The 21,496-nt window shown below is 38.7% G+C and overlaps 1 protein-coding gene across 1 annotated transcript in view; it reads left to right on the forward strand.

Moving 5' to 3' along the window:
• GPC6 (glypican 6) overlaps nucleotides 1-21,496 on the forward strand; it is a 1,044,338-nt gene that overhangs the window by 678,186 nt on the left and 344,656 nt on the right. The gene's annotated exons all lie outside the window — the stretch shown is intronic.

Below are 21,496 nucleotides of genomic sequence, written 5' to 3' on the forward strand. Positions count from 1 at the left end.
GAAATGGAAAAAAGAAGTGTGCATGGGGGCATGAGGGGATAGGGAGAGATGACAGGGGTTAGGTGGAAGCATATCACCCCTCTGAGGGTCCCAACAATGTCTCGTTGCTCCCCTCCATCTGGTCTGCTGGTGGTGAGGGTCCCCTGTCGCCACTGTGGCCACACTGCCACACGCTGCCACACGCCACCACACGCCATGTCACGCTGCCACACCACACGCCAGAGAGTGCAGAATCCCATGGATTAATATCCACTTTGGGCCAGGTGGGAACGCCCACGTGTCTCCCCTTGCAGGGGCTGGCTTGACACTGTCCCTTGCAACACTGAGGGTCTGTTGCATCATCTCTGGTGTTCTGGTGCAGGGTCTGGGGACTTCTTTGAGGGGGGCCCCTGTGATGGGCCATGTCACCCCCTTCTGCTGTGGATAAGCTTCCCCCCCCAGTGAGGACCCCTCAGCTGGGCTCCTCTGCACAGTGAAGGATGGGCAGTCACTGCACCTCTGACCAGAGGCTTCTCCAAGATACCCAAAGCCTCTCATCCCCCACCCTTTGGTTGGAGGGTCTGTGTGAGCTTGGCAGCTGATAGCCATGGGGCTGTGGTCTCCACCTTGGAGGTGTTAAGCCTGTGCTCAGTCAATATCAGCAGCCCTGAGTTGTTATTTTATCTTATCTTCATCATAGAGCAGTGTAAGGCCTCAGTCAGGGCCCCATTCAGGGTGTGGTAGTCTTCTCTGGAGCTTTGGTAATACAGTTTTAAAAGTCCTTTAAGAAAATGTTTAAGTCATAGACTATAATATTTCAGTCTCTGACAACATATCATTTGTGGGGCAGCAGTTTGTCATCAAATCCACATTTGTTCATTTGGTTTTTTATTTTCTGAAATTATGAGGTTATTAGTTTAAGAAATATGGTTGGGGTTCTTTGGTTTGGTTTGGTAATTTTTTTCTGTTGTTGATGTTATTTGACCAAAATTTTACTAGACATGTGAGCCTAAGATGATATGTTCCTTAAGCACAAGTTTACCAGCAGTGTGCATTTTGGTTCTGCATAACTTTTTCAGCATTTGCTCAAATGCCTGTGGCCAAAGAAAAAGTTGATCTCAGAATATTGTGCTAACAAGAAGCATTGCCAAATGATAAAATATTAATTCTTTTATTTTATATGCAGATATGAGAGAAGCAGCAATTACCCCTACTTTAATTGTTTCATAGATGAGTACAATTATGTTATTCATTCCATTTGCAGACTGAATGTAAAAAATAACATCAACATCATATAGTCAGACAGTTCATTTTAAAGTAAACCTTACCAATGTTAGATATATTAAAGCAATAAACCAAGAGATTAAACTTTCATAAACTGTAAGAGCTCATTGTTTTGTAAATGGATGTATAACGTGTTTGTAGCTCAAATGAAACTGTAAAACTGACTGGGTGCTTTAGTCTTTCTGCAAACTTTTGATTTATCTTTTTAATCACTTGTTAGCTTTTTTTAATGGCAATTAAGCACTGGAAATGGGCTTCAGTCTTCTTGCTGCATTACTCTTCTCTCGTTGAACTGTCATTTCTTTATGATGACAAGCAATACAAAGGTGCAAAAACAAGCCAGTTAAAGTGTATGTGGTTCCTGCTGCTATAGGTGTTTGTTACTAATGAATGAAGTGATAGCTATTGTTGGAATGTGAGATTTAGCTTTCTTTGTGACTTGTGTAGCAGAGAGTGGAACGGGGTACCTTTGAAAAGCTGTTATGAAGAGTCCACAACCACAGAAAGGCTGTAGCTAGATTTCCTGTCTGTAATACCAGAGTTAATGTTAGGGAAACGTTAAATAAAATTTGTTAGCTAGATTGCAATTTTGAACCTTACTACAGCTACAAATAAAAGAAAGCAATACAGCAGGTGTTAAGGACCATCCATTACAGGTATCTGCTAATGTTCCAAACAGGATTTTTATAAACCAACCTAATACTTAGATAAACATAATTAAGGAAATGAAATATGATGAATGATTGTAGTGGTTTGGTCCAAAATACTCATTACTGTTTATCTGCTGTGAGATAAGAATTAGGAGAAATGCAAAACAGGCACCAAACTTGAAAGAATAAAAGAAGTTTATTAACAGACCTAAAAGGAGAAAAAAAAATTATACCGCCTTCAGAACTCTCCTCCTACCCCCACCTTCCTCCCTTCTCCCACTGACAATGTGAAAAGACAACCTTTAAGATGTTCAGTCTGTTTACCACTTCCATAATAACCTTGTTCAGTCCATTTAGAAAGAGAAGTCTCTTCTTGCTCATGCTATGAAAACATTATCACAACGAGACAGCCGCCCACTTCCAAATATTGTTCAGTCCATTTAGGAAGAGGAGTCTCTCTGCCTGCGTGTGAGTCCTTTCCCCCGACTTGCAGCTTTTCCCGCAACTGCTTTCGAGGGTCCACTCTTGAAGTTTTTTGGGGTACAATTTTAAGGTTGAGCCGTTCAGAAACAAAAACAGAGGCCCTTCTCCTTCCCTGGGAGCAAAGGGTCTTCATCATCTTCATCGTTAGGACTACCTCTGGGAGCATCTCTAGGGACTGAGGTTTTCTCCTTTCCCGTTTGGAGCAAAAGTCCTCATCTGGTTCATCTCTATGGACTGAGGTTTTCTCCTTTCCCATTTGGAGCAAAAGTCCTCATCTGGTTCATCTCTCCCTGTCCAAACTTCTCATGAAATTACAGCTGCGCCAGCATCTGCCTATCTCAGCGCAGGTGCTTTTGCTTACGAGTTGAACACTCCACCCCCCATATCTTCATGAAATTACAACAGGATACTCTGATATATCATAGCTTCACAACAGAATTTCAGCTTTAAGCATCTCCTCTCTCTCTTCCCTCAGGTTTTCAGCTCTTCACAGCAATAAAAGGGTTACTCTCACCTCGGCCTTGCAGCTTTGCAGCTGGAATGTTGAATTTTTCTTATCGCAGTGGAGAGGGGGGAGAGCCGAGCCGCTCCGGCTGCCCACGGCAAGGCAGTGGGGGGGGTTCCATGGCTGGAACAGGTCCATGGCTTCAGGATGGCCGTGGCCCAGCCCAGCCTGGCCCAAGCAGGGCCTGGCCGGGCCCGCTGGCCCCCACACGGGGCCCGCAGCCACCTGTCCCAGCGCCGGAAACGAGAGAGAGCTTGGAGGGGGAGTTTGCCTATTCTTAAATGTGGATCACAGAGGTGATCACAACTTTAAGTGGCTTAGAGAATTGTCCATATTCAACCTGGCCAGCTGATAGGTTCTTTCAGTTCCCAGAGGAAACTGTAAGCACCCCTTTGCAAGGACGTCCCTTCCGGGACTATGCTTGCTAACCTATGACAATGATAAAGACCATAATTGCTCTAAAATAATTAAAATTCTATAAAACTGCTTCCACAGGTACTGTGACACACATTGCTAGCAGTAGCTATACCTAGGATCGGGAAGCAGTTCCTGGGAATCCCCATAGTTTTCCAGCTACTTACAATCAACCATCTTCCTTTTTTTTTTTTTTTTTTTTTTTTTTGAGGGAGGGAGAGAGAGACTGTTTGTGCCTAACAAAAGTTACTAGTACATTCTTTGCCCCCTCTGCCATGTTACTGCTTCAGGGCTAACAGGAATAAAGAGTGCTAAGAATATATTTTGTCATTGAACAAATCTGTTGACTCAAACTGCCATTTTTTTTGGTGACTTCTAAGAGTCGAACAGCACCCTAGAGAAAACTACTCTCTGGAAGAAGAAAAGTAGTAACAGCAGCAGAATTTCACTTCTCATTTCCCACTGCCATCCAGCCACATAAAAATATTTTCTATCTCTGTACCTAGTCCACATTGAGGAGAGAATTTTAACCTGGGAATATTTCACTGCTGGTAAGATTGAGTCTTTCATATTTTTAAATGCTATATGCCCACAGTGACTTTTTGTTTCTTCCTTTGCTCTTAATGTCCAATATCTTGTCTCCATTTTTTTTTATTAATGCATTTCTTGATTTTCACATTCATGTATTTAAAAAGCATTATTTTAATCTATCATGCCGATTACTATCTGCATCCATTAATGATTTTTTCTGCCAAATATAATCAGCCTGGCTCTGCAAATAAGCATGACCTAAAAATAAACCAGAGAATTTACATCTAGATATCATGGAAGAAGGCAGTAAATCCTGAAATAGCATCAGCTTCAAATTCTGCTTCTTTAGATGACTTTCCCTCCACAATTTGCGTCAGTCAGTCTGTGCGTTGCTAGGACATCCCTACTGCCTGGTATTCATTTTAATAATTTTTGTGGTGTGGTGTTTATATAAAATAGAGTGAACAAAGGAGAATGTCACGGATGAGTCTGAGATTTTGGCTTTCATTTTTTAGCTGCAGACACTATTTGCATGTAGCTTTTGTGGTATAATTGTTTTTAGTTCTGCTGACATTGTGGCAGATACCAGCACAGATAATAACAGATGACGTTTCCTTTTGTGGAAGTTAAGAACCAGCTGATTAATTGTTATTATGTTACACTCTAGAGGAAACATTGTAATTAAACCACAAAAAGCTACATTAACATAATGGTAGGGGTCTGACTTAATCCCACTAAAGCAAGAAAATTCAAAGTTAACGATGAAGAGGGTAATGTTACATGTTTTAGGCCAAGTGCTGCTCTTTGGAAAAGAGCTTAGTCTGACTATTTCTGACTATTGTGGTTGTTTCTCTGTGTGATTAGGGCAGCTGCATTTAAATCAAATTAAGTCCTTTGACTTTTCTTTGTATGTGCTTGCAGATCAGGCTTTATAAAAAAAGATTATTGAGGAGTCAGCTCAGCAGTTATCTTTGGAACTAGGTCTGATGCTAGATTTCATGCTTCCAGGCAGCTGGTCCTGGCTTTGAACCAGAGGATGAGCTCCTCAGTAATTTTTTTATTTGCAGGTTTACTATATTTCCTGACAGCCTACCAGACTACTATTGGTACTTTTATGTGGCATGTTTTGATTTGCAGTAAAATGCTATTTCTTTATGTGTAAAACTTGGAAGGAAAAACACCTGGTTTATTTGAATGACTGCTTTTCTGAAAGCTAAAATCTTCCAAGTTTTAATACATACTCTATTCAGGACATAATTTAAAATTATTTCCACAGTCACACTTCCCTGTCCTGCTTTATGTGTCTTCAGCTTTTTTATCTCCCCCACATAGAGTGTCTGAAGATTTCAAAGCCTGTAGGAAGGTGTATGCAGGCATGCTATCAGGATGAAACATACCAGTAAAAATTCCATAATTAAAAGTTTGAGGCAAGTCAGGGATTAGTCTGACAGGCTGATCACAGTGACTGCTTCCCCATCTCTGCTTCCTCCATCCCAGCCCCTCACTGTTGGAGAGTTACAGCATCTGCCTGCAGCCTGGGTTGTTAGTTGTCACATGCATCTCCACAGCAGCTGATTGGGAGCCTTGATGCTCCTGAAAGGTCTTGATTTGATGTAGTCCCCTTTTGTGTGAACAATTTAGGTAACACAGAACGTAATTCTCTATTCTCTGGTCTGTATGATCCTGTGGCAATTTCATAGCCGATTTTGCATCTATTACGGGTAGAAAATTACATACAGGTTGATAGAGTTGGTAGTGAAGTGGCAAAGACAGATGATTACCTGAAAAATTCATATCCTCTAACGAAAAGGCTTCAATCTTCAAGTATGGATTCCACCTTGTATGCCTAAAGAATACTTTTGCATATATTTCCAGAAAATTAATGCCTAACTCTAGTACTGGGGCAAGAGAAAGAAACACATAAGTGCATAAGTTCCTGAGTCGATAGCAGGATTCATATGTAATCAGTTATTTCTGGAATTTTTGAAAACATGTACTATAAAATTAGTTTCAAGAGCTTCTTACTATAAAGGACAACAATGACAAGTGAAAAGTTTATGAAAACAGAAACGGTTTTGAAATATTAAGAACTCATTCAATTATGAAATTTAAACATTTTAAATGGACTCCAGAGATACGATTCCAATTCTAAGAGTAGACTAGTTTATGAGCTGTCACAGCTATAACATCCAAAATGAGAATACATTTTTCATGTAGCTCTAAGGCTTTAAAAACAGTAAAAAAAAAATTTTGAAGTTTATTTTCCGGTTTCCAGATTTCAGAGTTAGTCCAGTATGCATCTTAGATGAATATGCCATGAAATCTGTCCTACTTAGTTATCATGCAAACTCATCAACCACTGAATTTTAAATACAGCCTAATCATCCTTGTTTTGGGAAACTAAAAGCACATGATCTTACCTCCAAAGGGTTTGTTATTCTACACTCTCACTCCTATAATAAATATGCAAGAAGCAAGTTCTGTAGAAAAAAAAGACAGGGTTTAATATTTCTGAGCAATTTTTAAAAATTTTTTTTTAATTCCTAGAGCATACACTTTTCCAGTGCAGTCCTGGATCTGAGCATACAACATCCCTCTTTCTGTGAGCTTTCTGTGAGCTTTCGTCGTTCTCTTTATGTGTGCTCATGATGCTTTTTCTCCCCTCACACTCTCTCTCTCCTAGAGAGAAGTCCAGCTGCTAGCATCTGCGCACACAAACCAGCCTCCAGATTCCTGGCTAACTCACTGATGTGCTGTAGTTTGTGTGTAATTTATACACCTGCAGCTTTAGCTGTCTGGTTTATATGAACCTTTTAATTATTTTTATCCTTCTCTTAAATGAAGGCCAGACATTAAGCTCACTGGCTTCAATAATATTTGTTCTCTAAGCAGTCTAGTTGTAATAATTTATTTTTACTGTTAAACTACAGAGCTAGGTCAATTGGTATATTTAATAGGGGCAAGTTACAACCATAAAAGTTGCAGGAAATTTCACCTATTTTGCCTTAATGGGATCCTAATTACTGTATGTAACACCAAAGCTGTCATCTGGAGGAGTCCTATTTTAGCACCTGTAAGAGCCTTATCTTCATGCCTATAGATACCTGACTTGAATATTTGATTTGTAAACAGTTTTGCTTAGAATTGTTTGACAAGCACATTAAAAGTGGTTGCTCACAAGCTACAAATCTCTTAAGTTACAGCCACTGCATATATTGCAAAGCTGGCTGTCATGATGCTAGCAAGAGTTTTGCTCTTTGATCTAACAGGAGTTTAAAATTCAGTGTTCAAGATGCTTATCATGATTGTCATTTCTGTGCATTCCTGAAAATGCTAAGAAAAGCTTTCCCACCATCCAAGCACTGCCCTCCTAAGACGAACTTTTAGTAAATTTGCCAGCTCCATGCTGAGTGAATACCTTGCTATTTTTGCTAAAGCCAGACCCTTGCTGAACTCTGCCTGTTGGTGCCCACTTAATATGAAATAGTTGGAGCACTGCACAGAAGCCAGATGCAGAAGGACACAAAAACTACATTGGCAAATGATCTGTCAAGTGACCCATGAACAAAATCGAGATTGAGTTGCCCTTTGAAATAAACCTATTTGAATTTTATTATCTCTAGAGCACCTTGTGTCTCTAATCTTGTGAAAGGTTAGTATTCCATCCATCAGAGCAAGATTAGAGCTCTAGTTGATGCCTGTGCTTGATGATAACTGAATGCAGCAGTTGGGGCTGGAGGAAGGGGATTCATTACCATCAGCAGTTCAAAGAAAGATGCTCAGGGAAGACAGGTCACGATATAGACCACATACAGTCCAGGTCAGGATAGCAGAAATCAAAGGAGAAGAATATCAGCAAAGATTTAAGCCTATTAACAATAATCTAAATGAAGCAATGTTATTCCCATCCTTTTATTTCATGTCACAGATTAGCAGACCCAAATGGCTGCTGCCTACTAGGCTGAAATGTTAGTCACTTTCTCAGTGCATCTCTCAAGAAAAAGCTAAGACTAAAGGAATAAATGAGAACATAATAAAAAGATCCAGGGCTCGTGACCCTCATATGCATAGACAGAAGTGAAGAATGCAGATTCTGTGAAGTAAAAAAAAAAAAAAAATTCCTGTTTTTATTAATTCAGAAGTTCTTCCTCTCCTACATCTGGTAAAAAAAAATGATTTCTCAACTTTTATGTCTTTTTAAAGCTTACCTGACATTTTGGAAAAAGCTTTAGTGAAAAGGCATCATTTTTCCATGTCTTTGTTTTCCTGAACTTTCTAAATTTTATATTATGCTCTAAATTATATATGTGATTAAGTTAATAACAGTGATGACCTTACTTCTTGTATTAAAAAAAGAAATATGATTAAATTCTTTATTGTACTGTGTCAGCTCCAGACCTATGCATTGCTTCAAGAATTTAGAAGTAATTCAAAGGATTAAAATGTGTATATTTGTCTAATCCTTTAGTTCCTCTTGGTGGGTCTGGATTTGCGCCTCTGGCTTTTCCATCCGTGCAGGGCAGACCATGTATTTATGTTCTCACATTTGGCTTTGAAGGATAACAAGAAGCCCTTTGGACCTGATGCCAATGTATCAGCCAGCAGCAAAACAACATGAGACTGAATTTTTTATTTGCTGTCAAACTTCATAACATCACAAAGGAAAAAGAAATAGAGGGTAGGTCTGAAATTTTCCAGAGACAGAGGTATGTTAAAGCAGTCAGAATAGTTGCTCTGCAAAGTAGGAACCTGTTTACTTCTTAGGCAGTACCCACAGTGTAGTAAATTTAAAAATAAAGCAAACAACACCCCCCACCAAAAAAAAAAAAAAAAAAAAAAGAAGTAAAATAATGCCAAAATAAATTTACATTTCTAATAGATTATGTTGATGCTCAGAGTATGAGAAATCATGACTTTCAGCTAGATTAGAATTATTCAGAGCCTGTGACAGGTATACAAAATTTGATGGCTCCTCAGAATAAGTGAAAATATTTAGAGGAGGCCAATTTTAAAGTAAAACCAGGTAGTAGCAACAGGAAGAAAAAAATGTAGGGTATTAATGGTGTTATGAAATATTTTGGTATGAGTCTTGATTCCAGAGACAAAAGCTGCTGTTTCTGTGTAATCAACAAAAAAGATTTTTCAGTGCCATCTACAATTACATTTTCAGCTACTTAATTGAGTTCTAGTGTATTAAGGGACCAACAGTATAGACTATACCTAATACATGATATTAATTCATGTTCTTAATGAATCAATACATATTAGGGAGGCAATATGACACATATTGCAGTTACTGTGACATTAAAACATAAAAAGTTCAATTAAAATGTATTATACATGCACATCATATGGGCAAGTCTGAGTAAACATATGGTCCTTACGAGAGAGGAAAGTGTGACTAATAAAATAATGCTTCTTCAGTGAAAATTGAGAATATTTTCTAGATAATGGTTTTAATGAGTGATACAATTTAATGCTGAACCCTAACATAAAAGTCACCTATTGGAAATACATTTCTACATTATATGGTTTGTAAATGTGGAAGCACTTAAAGTATAAGGCCATCTAGGCTACATAAAATTATAATGTACTTATGAAGTTTATTATTATGGCAGAGGAGCAGGGTAATTAGTCTCACCTAACATGTACATACCTAATATTTGCATTTTTCAGAAGTTATCAGTGTTTTATTGTGAGTTTGGAAGTCCTTCCACAATTACTTAGGTCCTCATAAAAGAATGTTGAATGTTGTGTCAATTAAAAAGCAGAAAGCGTGTTCTCTTGTGCCCTTTTCAAAGGAATCCCTATTTCTTCAAGCAGTGCTGTTTGTCCCTAATTCTGTCCAATGTCTGACTGTTTCTCCCAAATGACTGAGTATATATACATTATATATACTAATGAATGTATACACTAATGAAGAAAGAAATTATTGGATAAAATAATTTACAACAATCTCTTAAAGTATTCATTTTGCTTCTGTATCTCACCAGACCACTAAAAACTTCAGTCTTTCAGATAATGCAGTAATGGAAGACCTAAAATCACTTCATCAAGCAGTAACACATATATTCATATATGCATTAAATGAAAATACTAGCCCTGATCCTGTGGGGTTGATATAAAGGACAGGCTCCTGCGGGATGTGAAGGGGAGCCCCCATTTCAGAGCCCAAGCCAGATTTCTGATCTAAATCCTTCTTTCTCTCCCCATGGAGAACATAAAGGCAGAGCTGCAGCAAGGCTTCATGCCAAGGTTCTTTGGTTGCATATGTGAAGTGAATCGATGCATAGCCTGGATGTTCAGTTTTTGAGACCCTTGTTCTGCCTGTGTGTTCAAGGGTGATGGTTTTGGCAGTATTGATAGACTGTATCTGAGGAACATCTGGGAAACTAAAGTTGAGCTCTCTTCTTACCATTTTGTCTGTTTCATTCAGTTGCCATTTCCCTATTTCACTGTCTTCTCTCCAACTATTATTGTCCTCTCTAACTTTGCTTTCCTGTTTCACCTGTACTGCCTCATTTGTGCTTATCCTCCCATATTTTAAGATTTTTGTAGTAGTGTAGTGCAGGAAAACAAGTACAAGGCCTCTAGTCAGCACAGGTCACCCTGGCCCTTTCACTGACTGCTGCCCGGTAGGACTGATCATCTTTTCAACTTCTTCTGCAAATCTCATCTCAGAGGGCTGTAATTCTCAATTGGCAAGGTTCATATGAGAAAAGAAGTTAGTGGGGGCTTCTTCCCAAATGTGCCATAGCATTAATATTAAGGCCAAACAAGCTGGAGAAACACCCAAATACTACGCAAGGAAATAGTGTCCAGCAATCATTCTAGGGACTGGATGGAAAGACCTTGCCACCAGAAGTGGCACAGAGTTTCCACTTTGCTTCCAACTCACTAATGTGCAAAACATGGCCTATGCCTACGCTTCCCCATCAAGCTCTCAGGTAAAAACCATGTAATGTGAGGAGTACATATGTCTGAGAGAGGGGGATGAAAATGGTATAGCAAAGAAGGCAGACAATAAGGTCTCAAGATTGCAGAGAAGCAGTAAATGGCAGAAGGCATGGAATTCCAGTGGCTTCTGCACAAAAAACCAAAAACCCTATAGAAAAATCCAGAAATAGTTTTTAAATCTCCTAGCTCCTGCTGAGCCACACCACTTCTTGCAGAACCCTAGGAAGCAGTCAAGTATACTGTTTGTTTTTTTAGAGAGCCAACAGCTTGTGGGTTCATTGAAATATTCTTGTCAATATGTTCAGTATGTTCAGCAACTTATCAGCACACCAGCAGCAGAAGCACGAAACTTTGGTGTCACTACATGGACATATCCATTTAGATGGAAACATCATATGCAACACAGCAGCTAATAAATGGAAACAATTCCCCAAATAAACTTGGCCTAGGAGTTTTAAGGCTACTCTTGTGTAGTTCAGTCAAATAAAAAGTAGATTATATTGTTTGCAATCTAACATAACCCCAAATATATACCAATCTTGTAAAGCTGGTTTTTCAGTTCATCATACCGTATCTTAGATACAAGTTTCCTTCTGACTGGAAATCTTTCCCACTAGACAGCCTTGTAAGAGAAAGAAAAACATTCTGTTGAGAAGGTAGGTCAGATAAAAATCAATCATGCAGCATCTTGATCCAGTGAACTGATGTCTGTAGATGAAGATTTGTGTTGGCTTTAAAGCTATTCAAATACTGACTTCGTTTTTTAATCCCTGATCTTTGAAACATCCAGGTAGGAAAGTTTATTGACTTCACAATGCTTCTTAGGGGACCCAAGGTCTTTCTACCAGCACATGAATGCAGATCCAGGATCTGAAAGATTGTTTTCTTCTAAAAGTAATGTATCTATTTTTTACATTTGTAGTTTATTGAAGGCCAACTCTATTATCCTTAGCCTTATCCTTAATCTAGGATTTTATGCATTGCCTTGTTTTAAGTCACAGATTGCCAAAATCTGATCTCTAGGACCATTGCTGGTCCTTAACTTTCGTACTATTGCCTTGGAAAAAAAGTAAAATCATCCTTCTAACAAGCTGATAACATTTAAGTTAGCTTAATTTGATGTCATAAAACTAAAAGCAAGTTTGTTGCTTCAGTGGAGTTTGAACATGTAGCTCAATTCACAAGCAAGAAATTCAATCACATCGATATTATGTCAGTAACAAATAGTAATGTGCTCAGTGTCCAAATAGTCAAGAAACAACTGGGAAACCAGCCTGTATTTAATACTGCATGACCTTAATGGTGCCTTGGGTTCCTTTGAGTGTAGGTGTAGAAAAATTGGATAAGCTCAAAAAATAGGTAAATTTTCTTGGTGGTAGTTTTATAATTTTTGCTGGTACTGCTAAACCATAACAGAACTTACTAGCTGCATTCAGAGGTGTCTGGAAAAACTATCAACATGACTTCATTACCTCTTAGACTGCAGACTTATATACAAAATTGATTTTATGTACATAATAATTTCCACAGGAAGTCAAACTTCAAACTCCTCTTACAGCAGGCTTCTGTTGGTTAGTTCAAATAGAAGTCTTTGCAGTAATTTCAGTAGTATCTGTCACAGGTCAAACATCTAAAGATTTTGGGGGTTTTTATGTAATATACTGATTTCTTTTTAAAGACTAAAATGAGCCTTCTTCTAAAAGGGGAGAAGGTGAAATGAGATTGAAGGGCAAACTGCAAACTGATTTACAGCAGTTACATTATACAAATACAACTGTGTAAATATGTTTTAGCTCTCTACACTTGCAACTGTGGCATGAAAGTAGCTGAAGTTCGAATTTTAAACATACTGCGATGCAGCCAGTTTAACCTGTTTAAACCGACCTTTCCACACTGGGATTCAGGCCTGCACTTCCTACTGGGTACTTCACCGATTGGATCTAATCTAGTAGATGCTTCAGAAAACACCTCTTTCTTGGAGCTGAATAAGGCTCAAGAAATTGTTTTCAAATACCTCAATGACAGTTCTGCATAGTAGTCTATTTTGTTTAAAGTGGGAGGAAGAAAACAAAGACACTATGCTAAAAGAGGTGAGAAGCCCTCTTCAATCCCATGCATGCCTAAACCCAGGCTGAGATTTCTGCCTCCGAAGCCCAGTGTCACTGCTGTCAAACTGTGGCTGATCACCCCATTATAGATAAAAGTCTGTGAAGGTTTCAGTGTTTTCCTCTGGCCAGCCAGAGCCTCCTTCCTGACAAATGACTCCTGCCCACAGTCAGTTCAAGTTGTCTGCTCTGAGAACAGATATGAAGGCACACAGTGACTTCAGGGCCACATTCCTCCCCAGCACAACACCTGTGACCTCTGAACAGCACAGTGATAGTGATAGCAAATAGTGCCTCTGGTTTCAGACCTGCTTGTCAAAAAATTGCCTCCGTTTTTTTTTTTTTTTCCCCGGACAGAAAATATAAATTATCCTGACTTAAATTTTATCTAGACTGTACCAAGGCCATTTGTTGTTAATTTTCCCCCATGTCTTCTGGTCCACTGTACACTTCCCTGTATTAAGAGTCAACAAACTTTTGATATATTTAGAAGATGGTTGTAGATTGTAGGCATGGCAAGGAATTTTCATACAAAATGTTAGATGGTAAATCTCTTTAACTATTGAACTGGATATTTAATAGTCTCTAGTCATGCATAGCGAAAAATGTTACAGTCTCTATATTTTAAAACAATTGTTGCACTGAGTCCCATAGTTTATATATTGTTAATATTTTCATGAAAGCTTTAAATGTTTTTCAGAAGAAACTGTGGTGACTCATGAATCTTTCATGAGGTGTTATACATTTTTATGAACATACAATGTAAAATTCATCATTCTGAAATTCACAGATATCCATGAAGTGCTACATGTCTCTCTTTGGTCATGGATATTCATGACAATACTACTTCTGTAAGCATTTAAATGCCCGTTCATAAATACTCTAGAATGTAACCTTCTGATGCCATGTAACATTTTGCTTACGTTTTATGAGTACTTCACTTGGGCATTTTCCACTTGATAATGAAACTAGAACCTTCAGGGATAGTTATTGGTGTATATATAAATCCTGTGTAAAACTATCTCATCGCTTTGTTTTTTTCCTAGCATTTTCTTTCTTCGTTATTACTCTAACTTTAATGAATTCTTTGAGGGCATCTTGGGAATTTCAGGTTTCATATTTATAGCCAAGGATATATTCTTGGTATAAAGTACCACATGCAACAGAATCGAGATTCTAGAGTGCAGTAAAGACTTCAAAAAGTATATGCTAATGTCTAATATTCCTCATGTGAAAGTTATGTGTTTCAGCTAGTTGCAGGAGTGTCTGTATAGAATCATTGGCAGGATCAAGTCTCCCTTTCATACATACTCAGGTGTTGGCAAATGACCTTTTGCAATGCAAAGACAGTAGATTTGGCATTTGAAGGTTGCACCTGCATCCCCTGAAGTTGTTGATAATCTTCTTATTGATTTCAGCATTGCAGAATAAAGTCTTATAAGCCTTTATCAATGCACGTAATCAGCTTTGAGTGGATGACAGATCCTTTAACTCTGTTTTAATGTTCATTTGTACAATAGCTTTTTTGTGCTTTGACATTGAATAATGCCTTAAATTCTTTGTCAGATTAGGTTCCCATTCTGATAATGGCATTTGATGCATAAAAAGCAGCATAGCTTTTTTTTCTGTTTTCCTGTACCAGATCTACCTTGTCCAACCCAGCCCATCACAGATGTGTTTTTGTTCCTTCCCCATCCTCATGTCCCTCATTTTAGATTAGGACAGTCCTGTTTGCATTGTCTCCATGCTCCACAGTGGGGAGTGGTTAAGGATGAAGCCTCAGTGGTTTCGTCTTCTCCTGGGTCTCGTTCCTTTCTTGCAATATCCTGGCCCATAAGTCATGGACTCTGGACAGGAGTCAGGGAGAGGATCACAGTGAATTATCTGCTGTTACCAAGTCTTGCAGTAGTCTGAGAAATTGAGGGATTAAAGAAGGAAGAGACTCTCATCTTTACTCACAACCTTTGAGACTGCACTGGCTTCTAAAAAATTTAGTAGCATCCAAAAGATTTTTTAATATCATGATATTTACAGGTCTGGGGCAGTCCAGAAAGCTATCAATATCCATTAACAGCTAGATAATTTCACACATAGGTGATTTTACCCAAGACATAACTAGAGGATGTAAATCACCTATTCCAAAATTTGCAGTTATAGGGCACATTTAATTATCAGACTTGTATTTCTTGGCTTTAAATGCAATGTATATATATTCAAAGTGAGTTAAAAAAGGAGAGCAGTTTTCAGCAAATCTCATCACACTGCAGCTTTTGTTTTTCCTAATGGGAGATGAAATTTGTTTCCCGGATGTGACTGTTGAGTGTTTTTAAAGGTCAAAGCTATAAGGGAATTTTAAAATTAGTTATTCAGGCTGACTAAAAAGTAATACCAGTGCATTGGTGGCCTTATGCAAGAAATTTGTTTGCTCTTGAATATAAAACAAATGTAATGTCAAAACTAGGGGAGAAAAATCATCTGCTGTAAATGTTCTCCTACAGCAACTTTTTTCTCAATCAGGGAGTTAAATTGAGTTCTTTTTGTTTTGTAAGGTTAGTTACTGTTAGAAGAAAGTCTCTGGAAACCCAAAACAGTTGGAAAATGAAAAGGCATAAAACCCACAGAGGTCAATTTCACTTGAATTTCCTTGAGATAAATCACAACTTTCACTAATTGATGCCATTGTGGAATATCTTTAAAGAAAGAAAAAAGAAAAGAAAAAAGCTTTTGCAAGCATCCAGCAAAAAAGATGAAGATTTAACCAAAATATTTTTGTTCCATTAATGACTTCCTGAACAAAGAAAGACAGACAGAAATAGGATGCAGGAAAAGGCTGACATTGATATTTGTAATGAATGCAAGTGTCTGTATATATAGAACCCCCAAAGAACCTTTCTGTCAAAAAGCATACTCCTTTTAAATGAATTCTAATATTCTTCTTACCATCAGCCTTACTAGGATTGGGAAGTTCAAGGATGTGCAATACAGTTAGGTACACAAAGTCCACATGGGGTGTAGATATATGCAGATATTCACAGTAAATGATAGATCATGGTAGAGTGGTAGAGAATAGTAGAATTTCTATATCTAAATCCTTAAAGCTCTTGGAAAAGCAATGCCTCCACAAGGAGAGCAAGGCTATAGTGGGGAACTGCCGGTAGGTTTTGGGCGTTACTAGTCAATGATAGATGAAATCAGTATGTCACCCTGAGCAGTGTTTTATATAAAGACTGATGTAAAATCAGACATATATCGCTGTCCAGAACCTCTGAAGAGCTCTGTGCAGCTGAGCTGGTTTTTTCTCTGCCAACAGTGAGACTGCTTGATAATTAAATGAAATTTTCTTTTTGTCTTTTTGGTCTTAGAGCTCATGAATATATTTTTGGTTTTGGGAATTAGACAACAAACTGTTTCTAGCTTTGCATCTTGTCCTACAGTTAGACATTGCTTTTGCTTAAATTACAGAGGAAAAGGAAATGCAAGGGAACTTATCAGGCTTATCATAGAATATTCACTCCAACATGATACAGATTTGTGTCTATAAAAATTGCCTCTAGATATCTGTGCATATATTTTGTTAAAAGCAATTACCACATCATGTCATGCTGCAATATTATCCCTAATCTTGATCCACTGACTTACAGTGACAACTAGTTATCACTTTGGAATTAGACCAGCTCCCATGCTGAATTGCATTATGACACTTGTTTACCTCTGTCAAACTAGAGTGAGAATGTCAACTTGCAGTTGGCAAAGCAGTGTGAGAGTAACCAGACATTATTTTTAATCTGAGAGCTGTTCCTACCCTTCAGTAAGGAACTCTAGCAATTCTGTCCTTTCCCTTTGTGACTGAGTTGTCTTATCATAGCCATAACATTTTAAAACAATTGAGACTTCATTTGCAGAGACTGTTACTATCTGTCTTGCATCCTAAATTCACAAATAATGTTTAAAAATGAAAACTAGCTAAAGTGTGATCCATGGACTGGAAACCCACCATTTAAGCTCATATAGAGCATGTAATGGCTTGCAACAGCAATCTTCTCTCCATCTTTTCAGTATCTCAGTGTGCCTTAGACCTTATTCTTTTCAACTACCTCACAGAAGTGAATGAGCATCCTGAGACCCTCTGGTTAACAAATGAAATCTGTGTAAAAACGTGCTGGCAGCAAAAGACATATCCAGGACATATACTGTCATATGAATGAATCACCACTTAAAATTAGGAAAAATTATTTCCAGCATTAACACTGCTCATGACAACCTATTTTGGCAGCAAAAAAAAAAATCACAAGATATATATTTTAAAATGCTGCATGGCTCTGTCTTATATAGATTCTCCTCTCCCACCCTAGTACTTGAGTGCCTTCCAGAAGCACTTTAAGCAACATGACTAATGTCTGTCTCATCTTCATTCTTTTACTTGAAGCTGAAAAATTACATTATTTTTCAAAAACTACCTGCAAGTTGATGAAATATCATCTTTGCGATGAACATAAAATCTTTACATTACTGTGAAGACCATGGAAAAATTCAGCCTTTGCAGAAGCACATACAGTGTCTACTGATGTAAGTGAACAAGTGCTCAGTTATGCCAGGACACAGTTTCTATATATAAGCATTGCAAAGCAGACTACCTTCTTGATATATGAGAGGTTTGCAGCCTAATAAAGCAAGCAATCCTTCACAACAGCATTCATTTTGTTGGATGGGAGTTGATTGAGAAATTAGCACAACGTGAGAGATCTCTTTCTGCTTGGAACCAAAAAGGTATCCAATTTTGTAGCTGTTGATTTATTATTCTGATCCTGCATGGAGTTACTGATGCAGATAGCTCTCTTAACTAACTGTCTTTTGTGTCAAAATGTACAAAAGACTAACACTCTGTAGCAGGTTCGGTTTATAACCAGGCAGAAACACCAATTTAGTGTAGTGGTTTGGCCCAAAATACTCATTACTGTTTACCTTCTGTGAGATAAGAATTACGAGAAAAGCAAAGCAGGCACAAAACTTGAAAGAATATTAAGAAGTTTATTAACAGACCTAAAAGAAGAAAGAGAGGAAAAAATAAAATCATACCACACCTTCAGAACACTTCTCCTCCCCCCCCCCCCACCTTTCTCTCTTCTCCCAGTGACAATGTAAAAAGACAACCCTTGAGATGTTCAGTCTGTTTACCACTTCCATAATAACCTTGTTCAGTCCATTTAGGAAGAGGAGTCTCTCTTGCCCGTGCTATGAAAACATCATAGTGAGACAGCCGCCCATGTTGGTTCTCTGCTCGCACATGAGTCCCTTCCCCCGACTTGCAGCTTTTCCCACAACTGCTTTCGAGGGTCCACTCTTGAATTACTGGGGTACAATTTTAAGGTTGAGCCATTCAGAAACAAAAGTTCTCTTCACCCATCTTTGGGAGCATTTCATCTCTAAGAACAGAGGCCCTCCTCCTTCCCTGGGAGCAAAGGGTCCTCCTCATCTTCATCTCTAGGACTGTCTCTGGGAGCATCTCTAGGAACAGAGGTCTTCCCCTTTCCATGTGGAGCAAGAGTCCCCATCGCTTCCATCACTCCCCGTTCAAACTTCTCATCAAATTACAGCTGCTTCAGCATCTGCTTATCTCAGCACAGGTGCTTTTGCTCACAAGTACAAGTTGAACGCTCCACCCCCCATGCCTTCATGAAATTACAACGGGTACTCTGATATATCATAGCTTTACAACAGAATTTCAGCTTTAAGCATCTCCTCATTCTCTTCCCTCAGGTTTTTAGCTCTTCACAGCAATAAAAGGGTTAATCTCACCCAGGCCTTGCGCCTGGAATGTCGCTGTTGGTCACATGATCTTTGCTGGACAGCAGGGCAGCTTTCGGCTGAATCTTGGCTGCACTGGAGAGGGGGAGCCAGACTGCTCCGTCTGCACATAGCAGGGCTGTGGGGGGGGCCGCAGGTGGAACAGGTCCATCAGCTCCAGGATGGCCGTGGCCCAGCCCGGCCTGGCCTGAGCAGGGCCTGGCCGGGCCTGCTGGCCCCCACACGGGGCCCGCAGCCACCTGTCCCAGCACCGGAAACGAGAGAGAGCTCTGTCCGGCGTTTGTCCAATCTTAAATGTGGACCACAGAGGTGGTCACAATTTCAGGTGGCTTAAAGAGTTGTCCATATTCAAACTAGCCAGTTGATAGGTTCTGTCAGGTCATAGAGGAGCTGTAAGAACCCCTTTGCAAGAACATCACTTCTGGGACTATGCTTTGCTAACCCATGACACACTCCAACTTTTTAATGGCATAATTTACCTTCAGCAGTAGCTCTCAAAGACTAGAGACCTATAAGAAGACTAAAAATTAAATAAATTTAATTTAAACTAAATAAATTAGCTTCCCTACTGAATTAGTATGTATGGTGTCACATTTGGACTAGCATGAAATTCAAGCTTGTAGAGTTACTGAAAATGTTTGTACCACAGTATAAAGCTTGTGACCAGCATGGACCACGTTGTGCTGGGTGCTGTGCAAGCAGAGAATAAATATCTACCCCTCCCTAAAAAGTTTGGTTGGCTTCCAACAAGCTGACTGTGAGACTGCTAAATAATACACCCGCACAAAGAAAGAGTAAGCTAATAATCTCAGACAAGAGGAGCTGTCAGCAAACTCAGTTAAGCTTTGCTGTGACTGAGTTATGCAATAGCATTATCTTTTAAGATAAACAGTGGGATTCCTAGTATAGCTATGGATTGTGAGGAGCCAGCATGTAAGTTGTTTATAGCAGCCTCCCAGCATATGTAGGCTAATGGGAAAGAAGTTGAGGAGCCTGGATTCACTGTTTTTGTGACTGTCTTTCCCAGTTGTCATTCAATTGCACTGGTCGGAAGGCCTGGCTCCAACCTTAAAACAAATTTTAATTTGAGCCCCTGGTTCTCTGCCATCTTTTTGCCTTGGAATTGTGTGATTAGATGTATTCAGCAGTGCAGTCAGTGTGCATTATTTCTAGAAGAAGAAATGTCAAATGTATAAAACAGTAATCATGGTGATTTAGATGTCAAAGGTACCACCAGGTCAGGGTTAGCAATGAAAAACAGCTTTGTTTCACTTGTCTCTTAAACAGAAGCCTGTATGTTGTGGACATCAAATTATTCTATTTGGCATCAAAATTTTGATTGTGGGTGTGCTTTTGTTCCCTTTTTTTAAATTTCTTTTTTTTCCCCCCCTACATAAACTATTTGGCAAAAGCATATCCTTTTCCAAATATCATTTATTCCTTATGACAAGATGCAGTTTTAATGATAGTTTAAACATTGACATATTTATTAGATGGTATTTTCCCTTTAATAAATGCTTTGATGTAGCAAGTGTGTTTGCAATGTTCTGTTTATGTATTTTCAGAATAGCCCTTTTCCAGTTATCTGGGAGATCAAAGGCTGCAGCTCTGCACCACTTCTGCCAAAATTAAGAGATTCTTTTCTTACTGAGTCCTTGTAGACTGGCCCACAGTGTTCAACAGATTCTGCTTTCATCTGATCACAGTTGCAAATCCTTAAATTTAGTGTAGATTTTTTCACTTACTCTTAATTTCTGTCCTGTCTTTAGCATTGCAGTGCTTCTGCATTTTTATGAGTCACTCTAGCCATAGCAGGGCCCTATGTTAAGAGTATTCACATTATAGCATTAGCAAAGAGTGTAAGAAGTCAGCACATCCCTGCAGTTAACACACAGAGATGTGTCTATGGGCAATGACCACAAATTAAGAATCTTTTATTCTGGAGTTGGTGCGTGATAAATCCTGCTTCACTGCACATCATTTAATTGCAGCACATGCATGTTTTGCCAAAGGTTCTGCCATCTCTGCCTTGCTGTCTGCAGTGCCTCATTTACAAGCCACAGCAGTTACAGGACTCGTTTCCAAAGGTGGTTTAGGAAGGTTGACAACAAGCCCTGTAGAAAGATGGGATCTTCTGAAAGCCAGGAGATACTATGCCCACTTAGGTCAGCTGGGTTTAAAGAACTGTTGTACATGCTCAGGGATTTTTTTGGGAAACCCTAAGCACCATATTGCAATTAAAAAATCTGAACAGAAGAGATGATTACATATTTCTACTGTATCCCATGGGCTCAGTTTCCAGTAAGAATAATTTCCACAAGCCAAAATTTAGAAATAGATTATGGTTTGGGCCTCAGTAGATAAAAGGCACAGAAGCAATAGTCTGAAATCCTTTCAAGAAAACCTTAATGCCTGCTCCTCCAAGATAAAAAACTCGCACAGACTAGAATTAGTAGGATGGTTGTGACATGACTGATGGAGGGTTCTAACACAGTTCTTCAGTAGAGTAAATAAATATTGAAAACACTAGCATTTTTTTAGTATTACCTAGACATGTGACACTTTTAAGAAGGATCCTTCTCATTTCCACTCAAGTCTCTTTCATATTCTCTTCAAGAATATTTGCAAATAGGTATTCAGATTTATTTCCATGGTTTTCCTCTACATTTTAAAAACTCCATCAAAATGGAACTTCTAAAATCATTAAATTTTCAGTTAAATCATCATATTAGTGACTTCACTCTTATCTTAGAAAATTTAGTCTACTGGCTGTGGAGGATATT

Source organism: Corvus moneduloides, chromosome 2 (assembly GCF_009650955.1).
Source record: "Corvus moneduloides isolate bCorMon1 chromosome 2, bCorMon1.pri, whole genome shotgun sequence".
Taxonomy (NCBI): domain Eukaryota; kingdom Metazoa; phylum Chordata; class Aves; order Passeriformes; family Corvidae; genus Corvus; species Corvus moneduloides.